This window comes from Bacillus rossius, chromosome 1 (genome assembly GCF_032445375.1).
Source record: "Bacillus rossius redtenbacheri isolate Brsri chromosome 1, Brsri_v3, whole genome shotgun sequence".
Lineage (NCBI taxonomy): Eukaryota > Metazoa > Arthropoda > Insecta > Phasmatodea > Bacillidae > Bacillus > Bacillus rossius.
The window spans coordinates 154,591,179-154,607,155 of NC_086330.1; the positions used below are offsets into that span (position 1 = coordinate 154,591,179).

The following is a 15,977-nucleotide window of genomic DNA, read 5'->3' on the forward strand; positions in this document are numbered from 1 at the left end:
CGCCATTTGCTGCTGTCGACGGCAATCTCTGGAACTACTCTTCGAGTGAGTGAGACAGAAACATGTTTTGACAGAAGAGGGGGCAGAGATTGTATCCATTGTTTATTGTTCCTTATGGACAAATGAAACTACTAGTTCGTTTTTCAAGTCTAATTATTTGTAACAAGTAAGGTCACCATACAAAATGTGTAATATTAAAGCAGCACAATATAAATAATACAGTGAGATTCAATCAACCACTGTGCCTAGTTGGAATTTCCGTAAATAAAAGTTTGTTATGGTCTTGTATTTACAATTTTATCCCCGCGATTTCGCTTATCTTGGCTCACGTAAAGTATTTGTAAATGTACCGTTTTAAAATGATTTACGTAACAATTGAATTAAGCAACTTTTTAAGTTAAATAGGCCTAAGTTATATAATAGTTCAGTTGCCGAAACACTGCGTTTATAGTTGAAAGGCCTTTTACATGACAAGGTCCGGTATAGTCTACTAGGATGCAATTAAAGAATAGTGAATTGAAAAAACACAGCTGTGCTTGTTTCCTTAAAACTGAAAGTGATCGTAGGTGTGTGTGGTGAACTATAGTATGCTCACAGAATTATCCTGCCCCAACATTTGTCTAGCTAAGCACGTGGAAGTAAGGTCCCTTAGCTACTTGCAGCATGCATAGCTTCTTTCTGTTCCAGTATCGTATGTAGCAAATAATAAACGCTACATATCTAAAATACATTATGTACACCTCGGCTAGAACATACAATTTAGCAGAACCCTGTGGCAGGCAAGGTAAACATACCTTTAAAAAAAACCTAAGTGGCTGTATTTTTTACGACGAAAGAGTTAAGTTCATTTTCTTTCACTGTTAATTATGGCCTAATCACCAGGCTATCTGTGTTGTGATGAGTTTGAAAGTACATATTTGTGATGTTACCTCGTGCATTAATAGATAACAAGTTTGTTTATTTTTAGGCTTTTATAACAGCAACTTTTTTCCATTTCACAAGTTTTATCAGGCAAGGGGTGAGAAAGAGGACAAAGAGAGAGAGAGGAAAACCACTATTACAGAAAGAACAATAAAGGAGTGTAATGAGTTGGGGAAGGATGTGGTTAAGGTGACTGAAGCAAGGGAGTTTCAGAAAATGTTGAAGGGGCTGGCTGAGGGATTGAGATGTTGGTAGAGGCAGTACTTGCTACAGGGCTGAAGGCAAATTGCAAGAGAAATTCAAATTCATTTCAAATACATAACACCAAGGTATTCTGGGATGGATTTCTAGTGGTTTCACCTCAGACTACCATTATGTCGAAATTGTTTCAAACAATGCATTCTCTTGCTAATCCATAACACTCTGTACTCATTTCATTCTACACAAATGCTTGTATAGTACCTTACACATAGCCTATTTTTAAATGAATTGCCTAGGTAGCTACACAGAGATTGGCATTAATTCAGGTTATATATTGAGATCAAAAAATTTAACATGACTAGCTGACATCAAGTAATCAAAGAATGCTTGCTAAGCCTTAATTTTAAATCATCATGATCATATGAAAAAGTGAATGTTATCAGATAGCTTCCTGCACACCTTTTTTTTTTTTTTTTTTTTTTTTTTTTAATTTTTTGTTATTAGGGTTTTCTTGAGCCTGACTCAGTTTTTATAATCAAAATACCCTTTGATTTGTTTTGAGAGTTATGTTTTAACATGTTTGGGAGTGTGAGCATAAGACACCTGTATCACAGTTAAGTGCAATTTTTAAGTTAATATTAACTTAAGTAACAATTTTTTCAAGTTTAAATTACTTAATAATAAATATTACAAAGTAATTGTTGTACCAGTTATTATTACAGAGAAATAAATTGTAACCAATAATAATGACAATTGTAAATAACTTGGAATATTCCTTGACATATCAAAAGTTTTTGATATTGCTGAGCACAAATTATTTGAAAAACTGTAGGACATAGATATAAAAGGTATTTGCAAACAAATTACTGTTATCATATATGACAAACAGGAAGCAGATTTATCTATTTATTTTCGCTTTGTGAATCCCTCTATGTGTCTTTCAGACAATAGGGATCTGAAGCATGTCAATGATACATAGATATACATGGTGTAATAATTAATTCATATTACAAATACATATATACATGATGAGAAATCTATGTACATACACTTTGACAAATATGTTTAAACTGTACTGAGTTGCAAAGCTATTTACATTACAAACATGATGTGATCTGCATAATGTAGCTAAAACAACCAATTAATAAATATACACACACAAGTGATCACACACCATTGCATACACATGCCCTCCTTTAAACTTTATTTACATACATACAAAAAAAAAATACTGAGTGTATAAATGGTATGTTTACCTTTTTTAAATAAAGTTTAAATATTCATGGATGGTATAAAAGTGTGAGCTTAGTGTAAAGCCATCAATATTTATATATGCAAGTTCCCAGCTTTTCATATGATTTTCAGAGATAGTTGAAATAATAACAAAAAAAATTCTATATATATGTACACATACACACACACATTGCATATCACTCACAAAAATACTCAGGAGTCCTGCAAGGTCGTTGGACCTCTTCTGCTCCTGATATACATTAAAGACAGAACTACTGCAGCCAAATGCAAAGTTACATGGATATATCGTTGGCAGATTCTGCTATAATAAGGCGTGAAGTCAAATAACCTGATGGTATGTTTAAAACAATTTATCTCCAAAACTGAAATAAAACCAAGTGCATTTTTCTCAATACGAATGTATGTACATCAAAACACTACACCGTTGTCATAGCAGCGGTAAAAACTAGGTCAGCCTCCGACAATATGGTGAAATAATTTGCAGTGACACATATATGCACATCAAAGAAGTAACTCTTGAACTAGAAATGGCAATGACTTGGTCAGTTTCAAGTGACAATATAGTGGATAAATCAACAGTAACAAATGTACATACATCAAAACACTATACCTTTGCATAGCAGCTGTAAAAACTTGGTCTGTTGCAAGTGTCACTAGGCTACAGTAAATAAACCAATAGTAAAAAAAGTGTATTTTTTATGAAAACACCTTATCATTCCTTTGGTATTGGCTACAATTGGCAGTGACAAATACATATTTAACTCACTAACAAAATTGGCTCTAGCAAAGTTATATAAATCAACACACAAAACTATATAAATAACCTAAGGAAATAATTACAAAATTGAAACCTCCCTTTTTCTGTACCCCATAAAATGATTGAATAGGGTTACAAAATTTACAGAATACTATAATGTCATAACAATCAAAACTTGACATCTCAATCATAAAAGTTGTTTTAGCTACATCATAGTTTATGTGGAGCATAACTGCACTGACTAAACAATGTTGCTAAAGTAAATGTTTACAGTTTTATCCATAGCCCATGTTTACCTTATTTTTCATTGAGAAAAAATAATACCTGTGGAAATCCCTTTTAAAATAGAATCCAACTGGTGCACTTATAGTACATTAGACAGACAAACAGACTTATTCAGGGCAATAAACTATACAGTAAAATTATTACTGACCTTTAAATAAGATAAGCTTAGTATACATCTGTCTGACTGACTGACCCTGCTGCAACGAACTATGGAGTTTTGCTACATGGCGAAGCCTAGTTTGCAAGTACAGTTTTATGACATTTTGTCAAAATGCTGTGGTGAGACTCTGCTCCAAACTCTGAGGCAGTAAACAGATGTTCATGATGTCTGAAATATTTCTTACCTGACAAAATGTTAGCAGCCTTCACTGTTAACTGAAGAAGAATGTTTTTTTGAGGTGTCAATTTGTGCAGGAGGCAACTAACTCTCAAAACTTTCTCAGCAATCAAACACGTATTTACTACATCTGCAGAAGCATGAACTAAACCACCTCTGTTTTTTATTGCTAACAAACTGTATTCTTCTTGTGAAACTGCAATCACAGCAATGTTGATACACAACTGACATGTTAAAACTTTCTGTAGTTTGCGAGCAACCCAACCTGCAATGTATACAACTACCTGGTCACTGTATTCTGAAATCTGTTTGAATTCACCAACATACGCAGCATAATTGTTCACAAAACTAAATTGAAACTAATAGTTTAGCTGCATGATGCCCAGCAACGCGGAGAAACGGTAAAAGACTGACTAAACTATTTACAGATGGCACTGCTGAACAAGATGGCCACCACAGTGGCGCCCTCACGATCGATGGCGCCAAATTCAAATATCCAAACCACCACACATTCTAGCACTATGCCCAAACATACCGCCCACCAAAAATAACATTTTTTATGTTTCACTACACTGGTTCTTAGTTGACTGGCAACCGACACAATTTTATCACTGGCCGCTTCACCACTCGATGCTGCTGTTTGATGGTAGCTACTCTTGACACACCATCCTGACCAGGATGTAGGGTTGCGACACGGCCGAGTTGCCACTGCAGGGGTGGAAGGTGGTCTTCTTTGATGAGGACAAGGTCACCAACCTGCAGGTCACCTTCGCTTTTGGTCCACTTGCCACGTGGTTGTAGTGTGTGCAAATATTCCTTGTGCCACCGCTGCCAGAAGTGCTGTGATGCACTCTGTACCAGCTGCCATCTGTCTAATCTGTTGGTCTGAATTTCCGTGAGGTCTGCAGCTGGAGGAGATGTCAGAGAAGTGCCAACAAGGAAATGTGCTGGCGTAAGGGCCTCCACGTCATTTGGGTCTGATGAAATGGCACAGAGTGGACGTGAATTGAGGACAGCTTCAATTTGAGTGAACAAAGTCGACAGCTCTTCAAACGTGAGTATCTGCTGGCCAACGACTCTCTTGAGATGGTACTTCGCAGACTTGATGCTTGCCTCCCACAGGCCTCCAAAATGTGGTGCAGATGGAGCATTGAGGTTCCACTGAATCCCACGAGTAGCCAGAGTATCTGCCACACAATGCCAGTTAGAGGTGTTCCTCAGGTACCTTTGAAGGTCATTGAAGTAGCGACGTGCCCCTATGAAGTTGGTTCCACAATCTGAAAAAACAGCCTTACAGAGTCCACGCCTAGCCACGAATCTGAAAAAGGCATTTAAGTAGGCAGTGGTACTCAATGATGAAACAACTTCCAAGTGTACTGCCTTAGTTGCTAAGCATATGAATAAACACAGGTAGGCCTTGGATGAACGACTGTTTCGACCATTCGAAAGCCTGACTTGGAAAGGGCCCCCATAGTCAACACCCACATTCAGAAATGGTCTTGTTTGTTGCACTCGACTTGGTGGAAGATTTCCCATGGATGGCTGCACATTGGTGGCTCTGAATCTGTAACATTTTACACAGGCGTGTATCCTAGTCTTGACAGCTCCTCTACCTGCCACTATCCAGTACTCACACCGAATTGCAGCATGTGTGGCACTGGGGCCAGCATGAAGGTGTAAGACATGATAGTAGTCAATAATCATTTCTGTCACAAAACTCCTTTTGGGAAGCAGGACTTGATGTTTCATTTCATAGGCTACATGTGAATTCTGCAGGCGTCCACCTACACGGATGATCCCATCAGCGTCAATGAATGGCTGTAGTCTTTTAATTCCAGAAGAACATTCGCGAGCTGCAGCCAAACAATCAAACTCTAATTTGAAATTCTCTTGCTGAAGCTGCTTCAAACACACCTTCTTGGCAGCGTCAATTTCTGTTACAGTGAGAGGACCTGTGTGTCGCAACTCCCTTGAAACCTTTAAATTTAATGCAAATCTCAACACGTACGCAAGTACTCTTTGCAGTCGTGACCAGGACGAAAACCTACAAAGGATGTTAAGAATGTTCGGTATACACTGACCAACCAATGAGACTAGCGTGATTGCCTTCAACTCCTCTTTACCTTCCTCTGAACTGGTATATCCTTGACTGGGCCATAAATCCACCTCTGCTGTCAACCAACCTGGCCCAGTCCACCAAAGTGGTTGTGTTAGAAGCTCCTTGGGTGAGAGTCCTCTTGATGCACAGTCTGCAGCATTTTCAGCAGAGGAAACATGTCTCCAGTGGACCGGAACCTTGCTCTCCTGAATACGAGAAACTCTGTTCGCCACAAATGTTTTCAGCCGATGTGGCGGAATCTTAATCCAAGCAAGCACTACGGTCGAGTCACACCATGCATAAATGCAACTTATATGGATTCGCTCGGACAGTGTTGTGATCAGTGATTCGATCAATTTGATAAGCAAGAGTGCAGCCTGCAATTCAAGTCGCGGAAGTGTGACGGTCTTCAGTGGTGCAACACGTGACTTGGCGATAAGCAAACGTGATTTTGTTTCACCGTGGCTAGAAGTCCGCAAATACACAACAGCTGCGTAACCCTCATTGGATGCATCACTAAAACCATGGAGCTGGTATTCAGACTGTGGTGCAGAAACAAGACGAGGTACGGACAGCTTGCTTAGGACATCCAACTGGCCAATGAAAACCTGCCAATCAGCAACTAAGTCTAGTGGTGGGGTGTCATCCCAAGAAACTCCCAGTAACCAAAGCCTTTGGAGAAAGATTTTGGCTCAAATGATGACTGGAGTAATCCACCCTAGCAGATCATATAACCTAGCAATTTCTGAAAGGATGGTTCTCTTGGTGACTGTTGCACTAGCATGCTGAACATGATATGAGAAAACATCTGCCTTCCAATCCCATTGAAGACCAAGTACCTTAATAACTTCATTGCTACCATGAAAACTAAGTGGACTCTCCCGGTGATCTTCTGGAACTGCATCCAAAACTGCCTTACTATTACTGGACCATTTTCTTAGTTCAAAACCACCTTGTTTCAGGAGATTTATTAATTCTTGCTGTAAGGCGAGAGCTTCTGTGACTGATGCTGCACCAGTCACAATGTCATCTACAAACACATCATCCATCACAACCCTTGCTGCCATCGGATACCGAGGACCCTCTTCCATTGCAAGTTGCTGTAAGGCTCTCATCGCCATAAATGGAGCAGCTGAGACTCCGTAAGTGACAGTGTCAAGTTGGAATTCACGTATTGGTTGGTCAGGGTTCTCCCTCCACAGAATTACCTGGTATGGTGCATCGTCTGGATGCACCAGAACCTGACGATACATTTTGCAGATGTCTGTAGTTAATACCACACGGTGAAGACGGAAGTGAGTGATTATGTCCACAATGTCATTTTGAAGCTTGGGTCCAGTCATCAAAACATCATTGAGTGACTTCCCTGAAGTGGAGCGAGTTGAGGCATCAAACACCACTCGTAACCTTGTCGTTGAGCTGGATTCCTTGCACACATAGTGATGAGGGATGTAGTAACGACGTTCCTGACCAGTTGCATTATCTAGACAATGCATGTGCCCCAGTTGCTCATATTCACGGAGGAACTTGCAATATTTGGTATAGGCTTCCGGTTGGTGGTGCAGTCTGGATTCCAACTGACGTAACCTCTTAACTGCATGACTACGTGTATCTCCTAAATCTGGGTCTCTCTCCTTAAATGGTAGTCTCAGTACATATCTTCCTTCGAGGTTTCGTGAGTGAGTCTCAACAAAATGATTCTCACATTTTGTGTCTTCTAGGCTGGAAGCTGGACAGATGGTAACTCCTCGGTCTCCCAGAACTTGCGGATGGTATCTGTTAGGGCTGTATCCGATGACGCATACATTGAGACAACACCACTACTGGAAGTATCTGCAACCTGAGTCACCTTACCCATAATAACCCAACCAAATATACTGTGCAACGCTACGGGAACTCCCTTCGAAGGCTGGTACCGCCCACCATTAAACACGTCTGGATATACATCAGCACCAAGAAGGATATCAATTGCTCCTGGAGTATCAAAAGATGGGTCCGCTAGTTCCAGATGTCGATACATGTCTCTCACATGGTGGGGAAGGGGAATGGTGGGTAAATTGGCAGCTATGTTCTTCAACACTAAAGCATCAGTAACGCCAGTTCCTACGCCCTTACATGATGTTAGAAAACAAGTAACTGCACCACTGTTAGCAACAACAACAGAGTGAGCCAGGCCCACAACAGGAACCTTAGCCCTTCGACACTTTAGCCCCAACCTATGAACACATTCTTCGGTAATAAATGAGCTCTGCGATCCTGAATCGAGTAGTACTCTAACATTTTGCAGCATTCCACTTGCATCCTGGACTCGTACCATAGCAGTACCTAGAACGACAGTGGTTGAAACTGCAGTTGAAGAAGTTAGCGATACCACTGTCGCAGCATCCTCCTTGTGACTTGCTTGTGGCATAGTAATCTCTTGGATAGATTCACCTGCAGGTAGTTTCACTTCTTGATTGGGAACCGCAGTGTGAAGGAGAGAATGGTGTCTCCTGCAGCAGTGATAACAGTTTCTTCTTGACCTACAATCCTTCACTCTGTGACCTTGTAAGCAGTTAAAACACAGCATCTTCCTACGTACAAACTCTATCCTATCATCGCTTGACTGACCCGTAAAAACAGGGCACTTGTGAAGTCCATGCATGTCTCCACAGGCACTACAAGGCTCTGCTTCTGCGGTCACTAGAAATGAGGATTTAAAATTTGGGTTTTGAGGCAGTGACCTCTTTGGAAAAGGGCGTGCGGCAGGCACTACAGCTGGAGTGTGATTTGACATCATCAGGGCCTTAGACTGCAGCTCCACGAACTCTAACAATTGATTAAATGTGGGCATTTGAACATTTTTGTGTGCTATTTCAAACTGATTTCTTGTATCTGGATCAAGCTTTGGTAACATTAGATTCAGCAACACAAAGCTCCATTCAGTAAAAGGCAACTTGAGAACCTTCAAGGCACCCAGATTCTCCTTTAGAACATATTTCTCAGTTTGTCAGGCGCGACAATTGACAGACGAGGAAGTTGCACAATCTTGTCCCAATGCATGTTTGCAATTGCCCGGACATTGTGATACCTATCTACCAAAGTTTGCCATGCCAGAATATAATTTTCCTTAGACAGTGGGAGTGTCTTTATTAGATTAAATGGCTCACCTGATAGTGATGTAAGAAGGTATTGGTGTTTCTCCACATCTGACAGGCCCTCATTATTATGCACCAAGGATGTGAAAAGGTCATAAAATGTGGGCCAGTCAGTCAAGAGACCCTTGAATTCTGGCAACTGCAGCTTCGGCAACTTAACGTTGGAAGATGTCTTGGCAATTTGATTGCGTTGTTTGTTCTGGCCTGTTTCGTTTACAGTGAGCTTGTTCAATACTTCCTGTATCCTATAGTAGGCTTCATCAAATTCCTCAAGTTCCCTTTCGCTGGCTTCAGATTCCACTAACGACTCGGTCTCTGTAGCTTGAATAGCAAGTTGCATGTGATTTTCTTCAAAGTCTGTCTTCAATTGGTGTAAATCGGTACACGTGGCCTTGAAAAGTCCCGCGCGACTCGGGTTGCGCTCGACTTCGTCGGCGAGCGTCAGAAGTCTTGTAATGCGGCACTTAACGAGGCGCAAACGCGTTTTGGCTTGATTTGACATTTTAAGTAACGGTCTTGCAGACGTTCGGACGCACCGGCAATACACGAACCAATGCAAGATAGGTAACCTAGGCCTAACCTAAAACCACGTGTTGCATATAATCGCTTGCACGCAATCAAAATTACGTAAAGTACATTTATGAGCTCAAATAATACAGTGTTTGCGTATACACTGATATTTTCTTGATAGCACAACACTATAATCCCGGATAAAGTCACGCACGCGATTCGTAACGGTACTGCACAGGTCTATTTTTGAACAAAGAAGACCGATATCTGAATGGCTTTTACGTTGTTTATGCGATCCACCGAGTAAACTGGCTCAAACATACAGATATCCGGCCCGGAGGACCAAAAATGTTCACAAAACTAAATTGAAACTAATAGTTTAGCTGCATGACGCCCAGCAATGCGGAGAAACAGTAAAAGACTGACTAAACTATTTACAGATGGCACTGCTGAACAAGATGGCCGCCACAGTGGCGCCCTCACGATCGATGGCGCCAAATTCAAATATCCAAACCACCACACATTCTATCACTATGCCCAAACAATAATTGTGGTCCTTTTCAACAGCAAAGATGTTGTGTGCAACATTTTGTGTAACATCATTGATGAATGAATGCACAAGTGGAGTGTGTGTGTCGTCTGCTGCACAATTACCGGAAGATGGAGGAGTAATGCTGGCCAAAAGGGTTCTACGGTAGGCTGACCTGAACTGAAGTGCTGATGGATTGTTGTTATTCCCACCCCTGCTCCTGATTGTTGCGAAAAATAACTCAAGATGGTCTTGGCTGAATTTTCTTGTCAGCAAATACTTCATATGTGAGCTTTTCTGCCAAACATACTCTTCGGCAATGGACTGTACACTCATCAAATCCAAAATCATACCCAATACAGCTGTCTTCCTCCTGCCATTCAACACTGGGATGTAACTGCCATCACAAATTCGTTTAAGGTAATCTACTGTAGATGTTACTACACTGCAGACATGTTCTCTGTTGTTTTTGGTGATGGGGCTCTTTGAATAGGAGGCCAAAGGGTGGCATGAATTGAGTAAATCAAAACAGTTATTTATTACTTCACAAAATTCAGCAGTAGCTGTGACACCAGAGAATTCTGGTAACAATTTCTCCAAGAATTTGAAGGCACTGGATACAGCCAAACTGAAGGTCTGGGCTGCTAGTTTAACTTTCATTTTTTGACGTTGCCATTTAATATGCTGTCTACCAAACTTATTCGCTGCATGCATTACTTCTTCTGACTGTAATTCTTGAAGCATGGTGAAATACTTCCAGTCAATTGGTTTTGGACCTTGGACGCTATCATATATCAAAATCTTATACTCCCCCAACAAATTCCTGATAAGTTTCAACATGTGGGAAATATCCAGAAAGCATCTAACTTTCAAGTTTTTCTCACACGGATGTTGGAAAAAGCAGTTCTTAGGAACACCAGAATCATCTAACTCTATTCCCAACTCTTTCATCATTGCAATATTTGTAGGTGCACCATCAAACGTGACTGCTACACAAGTGACACCAACAGAATACAGTTTTTTTATGTACTGGATGACAAGGTTAGTCTTGACACTGTGGTTCAAACCATTCACCAAACTGTAGCCAATCTGAAGCTTCCAACTTCCGTTCATGGCCACAACCATGAAAACTAGTGCTTCTCTAGCTTCTGGGACATTGTCATGTTCAAGAAATCCATGGCCAAGATCACAAAAACCTACAGACTGCTTACCATCAAAATCAATTTGATGTTTTATGGCCATTTCATCCATGACTAAGCACACATTCTTGGGCTCTGGCAAAGAAGCTAGATAGCCAAAACACTGTTGTGTGAATCCTGGCCCACCATCCAATTTTGATGCCCAATTACGAATAGTACTGGGATGAGGCAAAGGTAAGTACTTCTTTATGTACCTGTATGCTTTGTCTGAATAGAACTGCAAAGTAGTAGCAAACTTTTTTACTTCATCAGAGTAGGCCAACGATTTCTTCGAAGTAATTAGCTCCTTGATGACATCACCAAAAACTTCACTCAGTATGACGGAATCTGACTCAGAAAGGTGTTTTCTGAGTCCTGTCAAAGCATCTTGCAAGTTATTCAACTTCTTAATCTGTCTTTTGCTTTTCATTTTAGTAACCTTAACTTTCTTCGTTAGGATTTTGTTTCTTTCTCTGTACGCACACAACTGTTTGTACATTTTTATAGGACTTGGCAAGCATTAATCATGGTCTAAATTTTTGTGTTTGAGATTTTTTGAATTCTGTGGTTCGCTATGACATGGTGCTAATGAATTCTCACTTATTGTATTCATTTCATGAGACTCAAGCACACTTGCATTTTCTGGACATTTATCTATTGTAGAAGTGGTTGGTGGAGTAACAGAAGATACATCTTCTCTACTTGTTGAACAGTTCTCTTGTATGGAAGCCTGTACCGAGTCAGTTGCTTCTATATTTTCAGTTGTGCCCAGACAATGCTTGCCAACATGGTACTCTTGATCCTTAGAACCTACTTCCCTACATGTTCTCTGCCTCTTCGTACTAGCTGGAATAACATCTGGGGAGTGATTCCTTTTCTTTGTTGTAGAACGAGGTTTTGTTGTTTTCATGAGATGAGCTGGAAAATTGAATATTGTTGGAACTGCTGTTTCCTTCAAATACTTGCGGTCACCAAAGACACTGTAAATAAAAAAAATGTTTTTATATTAACAACATTTAAAAAACTTCCTAACATAAAAGTTAAATACAGTAGATTCTGATTATCCGGGTGTGGTTTAACCGGTTTTCAGCTTAACCATGCCATTTTTCACTTGTATATACCATAAACAAAAATATATTGCGTTTTATTTCTGTGCACGGACAATGTCAACCATTATATATTGTATGTGTAGCATTAAATACAATCCCACAAATTATTAACTAAGCAAAGAATTAATAATGCCACGAATAGCTAATTGCTTCTTTCATTGTGTGTTTAATTCCGACGATGTCATAGCCCCCAGTGTTTATATTCTGCCATTTTGCTTGTTAGCAACTATTGAAAGAAAAATGAGAAGCTTGAAAGGCTAGTTTACCTCGGGCCACCATAATGCGCTAGTACAAGTCATGGCAGAAACACATTTATTAAGCAATGTAGTCTAGAATTATGTTAAAAGGGTAAATAAACTCTTTAATACTAGAAAGCATTACATTGTTTCTTAATTAAATATTATTAGAACTGAAACAGTTCATTTCCTATCTTAATAAATTTTATTTTGTGAAACAGAAATGTTGGTAGCACCTACTTAGGAATGTTTTAAAATTTAATTTTACATGATTTAACCTCAAAATATTATTCAAAATTTAATTGAATGAAATTCATTTATATTTAGACGCATCTTAACTGTAAATCAGTTTCAACAGCGTAGATTCTTAAAATGGTAGTCAACAATCTCTTAGGGCTTAACTTATAGTAAAATGAATTATGTTTTTTGAGTAACATGCACTCTTATGTAAGAAAAGTATTGAACAGACCTATTTTGATTGTTCGAGCAGTTTTCCTTGAAAGAATAAAGGCGTTACTTCGAGAGGCGAATATATGAATTATGTACAACCTTATACAGTATGTGTGTGTCGAAGATTCTAGGGATGAAAATTATGTAACTAATTACAGACAATTTTAAAACTCATGGGACATTCATGCTGTAAAGGCACACTAAGGTAAATCACTTGTGGCTATACTAGTTGGTTCTTTATGTGGATGCAATAGTACTTTGTGAATATAAAGAATACATGAATTATCGTTGTGGTCTGTGCATTAGCACATTTCTACGAGCATATATGGCAAATAAGACAGGGAAAAAATAGCTGAATAGCTGAATAGCTGAGCACTGCAAAATTACTTTAGAAAATATGCAGTTGTTAGCAAAACATGTAAGCTAGTGTATGTTTCCATGTGGTGCAATGTTACTGTTCATTTCTTTAGTTCGGTTCACAATGTTGCTTAATAACCTGGATGTAACACTGTTACAAACAATTCTTCGTTAAACAGTATCGGCATATACAAATTCCCCCCCCCCCCCGGGCTTCAGTGTAATATACATTATGTTTATGTTCAACATCGCATACTACAGTTGTCCTGTGAATTCACTCCCTAAATATAATTAATAATAATTGTAGGCCTATTGCTAAACTTACTTGAAACATGTAGCCTTAAAATGCTGAGAACAAAGCTTGCTGTCAACAGATGGCATCCAATTTTGTCTTCGCACTGCATGTACCCATAGTTTCTTCAAATCTGGGCAGGTAGGAAACCTGAAAGTACAAAATTCTACATAATTCTACATGGCATGTAATTATATTAACTTTGGCTCTAAAAGCTGCTGCTACCTGCATTCATGTCGCAGAACCCTTAGTATTTGTGTCTGTGTCTATGTAACAAAGAATGTTTGTTTAGATAATAAAGTTTTGTTTTATTTTCCACGAGACTGTGTCTTATGTGGTCTATTTTACAACATCTGTGCAGTTAAAACATACTAATATAAAAGGCATTTCACACACACAGGTGCATTGGCGATTACCAGTTTTCATAATTGTTTAACTTGTATACTGGTTACAAGTTAAACCCACAAACAAGAGAACTTTAAAAAACAAATTATTTCAGTATTACATCAGTAGGAATTTGCAGTCCTTTCTTTACTTTTCATGATAAGTTGACAATATCTCCGACTGCAGGTCAGCGCACTCAATGCCCGAAATCAAAGGCCTACATGGATACATGGTTTCCATTCTGAAAATTGGCCTTGTCATACCATTGCTTTACTAATAAATTGACGGTATCAGTAATACAATTTTTCAAATGAAAACTAATTCGTTACAATATCTCATAAGGTTACACCTGTATGTGCCATTAACCCCTCACTGTACGGGTATTTTTTTTGTATTTATTTGTTAGCATCCGGATCTTCATTACATAACATACACTTAAACCCACTAATTTTGATTAATAACTGCGTATCGTATACGAGTAACTATACTACTTACTTGTAAAACAATATTCCAGATGCACGTAAAACTCTGTTCGTACAATTGTAGGCAACACACGAATTCGGCATATCGACGCTTCGTAGCCACTTGATCTTGGCTGTTACAACAAAACTGCTAACAAATATCTTCAAGATAAAGCTTGGAGGAGATAAACATATCGCTCGAACCACAATAATCCACAAATTCACGTTCGTTTCATAAAATTACAGTCACTTCGCCATGCTTTCCTTGCTTTGGGATGGAGGTTACCGCTTTGTTTTGCCCCCTCAACTGTCAAAGTCCATCATAACCAACATCATAACATTGAGTTTCAATTGGAATCATATATGGCATCCTATTAGCAGTCTATGTATTTCTAGGTCGTTGTCACACACGCATGCATGCACACGTTGGCAAACATGGCCGCTTCAATATTTTCACTTTCTTTCCCGTGAATATATTCATGCACGTAAATAAACGTCTCTCTTTAATCGTTTACATTTGTTTGGGTTGTACGTTACGTTTGCAGTTAACCAATTTTCCGCGCGAGCCTATGCGTATTTAAATTGTGTTTCATGTTGATTGTTTACATGGCTCGCCATCGTCACTGTTTATTAGGTAATCTTCAAACATGGTAAGAAGATGCATAATAAAAAGAATGCTCTTTATTGTATGAGGTTAGGCCGTTAATAATAAGGAATGGTTTATTTAAAAATATTAGGTTCACCTAAAATTTACTGGAAATTTTAATATTACTTAAAATTTTAATAATTACTCCTAAAAACGGTATTGTATTGTTTATTTGTCGGTAAACCATTTTGTCGCTTTTATTCGCGCCTATATCGTTTTTACGATTTTCCAGTGCCTCTAATCATAAGTAAATTTTGTGTTTTCATGTGTATTTTTATTATTTTTAATATTTTTCAGTTTCTATATAATATTTCATACTTATTGGTTAGGATATTGATAAATGGCCAGAAAAGATAGAAATAAATGTGGTTAATATTAATTCTTTTAAAAAAGTTTTTTTTTAAATTATTGTATTATGTTTAGCTATGAGATTTTACTAGTTCGTGCTTTTGAAAAATGGTACATTATGATGGCCTTGTATATAGGATATTTATTATAGGTAATACTGTATTTAGCACTGTTAATATTTGCAAGACAACATGAAAAATTATAGAAAATGTGATTGTAGAAAGAAACTGGAGTTTTTTGTATGGTTAAATATTGTTAATAACAATAAATTTTTTAATTCATTTTAATAAATCCCTTTTAATAGTATTTATTTTGATTTTTTTTTAAATATCTAAAAATATTTTGTTTCAACACTAACTTACTTCACTAAATTTTTACAATGAAACAGTATATAAACATGTAAATCATCTTATTTGAAAAATATTCTCAATTCATGCATTTTTGCTGGGTGTATGTTATTACGGTGGCTGCAGGTACGAAAAAGCGG

At 38.4% G+C, this 15,977-nt stretch overlaps 1 protein-coding gene across 5 annotated transcripts in view; it reads left to right on the forward strand.

Annotated features, from left to right (window-relative positions):
* The window catches only part of LOC134546314 (uncharacterized protein F21D5.5), a 72,499-nt gene that overhangs the window by 41,468 nt on the left and 15,054 nt on the right, over window positions 1-15,977 (forward strand). For 2 of the 5 annotated variants that reach the window (XM_063389046.1, XM_063389050.1), the window contains exon 8: window positions 1-1,820. The exons of the other annotated variants lie outside the window; for them this stretch is intronic. The gene's annotated coding sequence lies outside the window, so the exon portion shown is untranslated. Of the gene's footprint in view, window positions 1,821-15,977 lie in introns of those variants that run through there. 5 annotated transcript variants of the gene reach the window in all.